Below are 2,556 nucleotides of genomic sequence, written 5' to 3' on the forward strand. Positions count from 1 at the left end.
CACTGAATCCTCCGCCTTCTCTTAGTCAGATTGATCTGGGACAAAAGTCCTTTGATAGAAATTATGAAGCCATGAAGTCTATGGCAAGCACCATATCAACCAATTCACTGCTCTTCATCACATGACATTGCCATATATGTAAAACAATTTCTTATACATTACATAGTCAAATGATAATTTTGAATGAACATAAGCATACATATACAACCAATAAATGGTTATTTGAAATTACAGATTTGTATTTATTTTTCATGCCAAAATAAAGAGGGTTGTACCAACTATAAAGACCAATTTCTTGATTCCAAAGCTAACTTAAAACATTTTGCTTCTCCCCCAAGAAAACACCAAATGGTGGATGACGCCGGTGCAGCGGGAGGGCCTGCAGGCCACGCGGGGCCCGGGAGCCTCAGCTCGAGGCGGCTTCCGCGGAGGCTTCGGCAGCAGCTTGCGAAGACAGGGTCCCGGCCGGGGGTCGGGGCCATGGACGAGGCCGCGGGGCTCGCGGGGGCAAAGCCGAAGACAAGGAGTGGCTCCCTGTCACCAAGCTGGGTCGTCTGGTCAGGGACATGAAAATCAAGTCCCTGGAGGAGATCTATCTGTTCTCCCTGCCCATCAAGGAGTCTGAGATCATTGACTTCTTCCTGGGGATGGCTCTCACGGACGAGGTCCTAAAGATCATGCCTGTGCAGAAGCAGACCCGAGCCGGCCAGCGCACCAGGTTCAAGGCCTTCGTTGCCATTGGGGACTACAATGGGCACGTTGGCCTGGGTGTCAAGTGCTCCAAGGAAGTCGCCACCGCCATCCGAGGGGCCATCATCCTGGCCAAGCTGTCCATTGTCCCGGTGCGGCGAGGCTACTGGGGCAACAAGATCAGCAAGCCCCACACGGTCCCCTGCAAGGTGACCGGCCGCTGTGGGTCTGTGCTGGTGCGACTCATCCCTGCCCCCAGGGGCACTGGCATCGTCTCAGCCCCTGTGCCCAAGAAACTGCTGATGATGGCAGGGATTGATGACTGCTACACGTCAGCTAGGGGCTGCACAGCCACCCTGGGCAACTTTGCCAAAGCCACCTTTGATGCCATCTCCAAGACCTACAGCTATCTGACCCCTGACCTCTGGAAAGAGACCGTGTTCACCAAGTCTCCCTACCAGGAATTCACTGACCATCTTGTGAAGACCCACACCAGAGTCTCCATGCAGAGGACCCAGGCTCCAGCTGTGGCTGCCACATAGTCAATTTTATACAAAATGTAATAAAGTGAATTGAGCCTGCAAAAAAAAACATTTTACAATATGGGAGGGGACTTCAAAAAGTTTAAATAAATAAAACAAAAATGAAATTGAAAGACAATGAAAATTTCCACAAGCTTTTTAAAGCCCCCTCGGGCACGATGACATGTCTAGTACCCTGCATGAATGAAGTTCTTCTCAAAGTTTCTCCAACCCATAACCTCTTTTCACACAGAATGTATTCAATACACATGAGATGAGTGAATAGCTGAGTGGACGTTATGAGCAACTGTGTTCATTGTCTCGGCAAGCACTATGAGTCTCTTGATGCTTGGTCACATCTCTTACTAGCCTTCCATGTGATCTGACTTCTTTCTAAAGAAAATGTTGTACTCACTCTCCAGCCAACCCTGTGCTTTCCTGCTATGAATTTATCATTCACAGGACTCTGCTGTAGGTCATTTTTCACTTGTACATTGTTTAACTCACTTATCTCTCTAGCAATATATGCACACTGAGTATGCAGTGATAACCAAGCACATAGTACATGATACATGCACCTGGTTTTGTTTGTTGAATTGTTGTATAAAAACACAAAGGTATTTGGTTATCTAATATTTACTCTGGGACAAGAAAAATTCAGGCTTAAAAGTGAAAAAACAATCATATGCAGTAGCAGAACCTATTGTGATGATATGAAGGAGATACAATGGATGTTTAGACATTAGCGACAATGTTGATATCAACATTAATATCAGCCAGAATACTACCTGGAAACAAGAATGCTAAGACTTGGTCTTATGTACTTGAAACATGTTATCATTGGACCAGTTCTTGAAGAAGGATGTGATGCTTGGTAAAAATAGGAAGGCCCTTATGACAATCCTCCATAAGATGGATTGTCAGCCGCTGCAAGACTGTTCTCGAGCATTGAAGCTATTATTGTGAGGATCATGCATGGGATGACACAAGGCCAGATAGTGCTTTGTTCTGTGGTACACAGGGTGGCTATGATTCAGAGCCAACTCAGTGACATTTAACGACACAGCAATATTAAGAAAATACATACATTCAAGGTTTTTGTTGTTTGCCAGTTTTACTTCTAGGCCATATAAAATTAATTCCATAAAATCGTGAAGTTCCATGGGCAATTTATCTCTAATATGCTAAATGGAGTAAATATGCAAAACCAAACAAACAACAGCCCATCAATCCAAAACTCGCTTGTCCTCCCTTTGCTCAGTGCCCTGTGAGCTGGAACCTGTACACATTGGAACGATGTCCTCACTGTGCCTGACTGAGGAGCTGGGTAGAATCGTGAGACATC

At 45.6% G+C, this 2,556-nt stretch overlaps 1 pseudogene; it reads left to right on the forward strand.

The window, feature by feature from the left end:
- Nucleotides 1–348: 348 nt before the first annotated feature.
- On the forward strand, nucleotides 349–1,263 carry LOC142427353 (small ribosomal subunit protein uS5 pseudogene; annotated as a pseudogene).
- The last annotated feature ends 1,293 nt before the right edge of the window (nucleotides 1,264–2,556 follow it).

This window comes from Tenrec ecaudatus, chromosome 15 (assembly GCF_050624435.1).
Source record: "Tenrec ecaudatus isolate mTenEca1 chromosome 15, mTenEca1.hap1, whole genome shotgun sequence".
Lineage (NCBI taxonomy): Eukaryota > Metazoa > Chordata > Mammalia > Afrosoricida > Tenrecidae > Tenrec > Tenrec ecaudatus.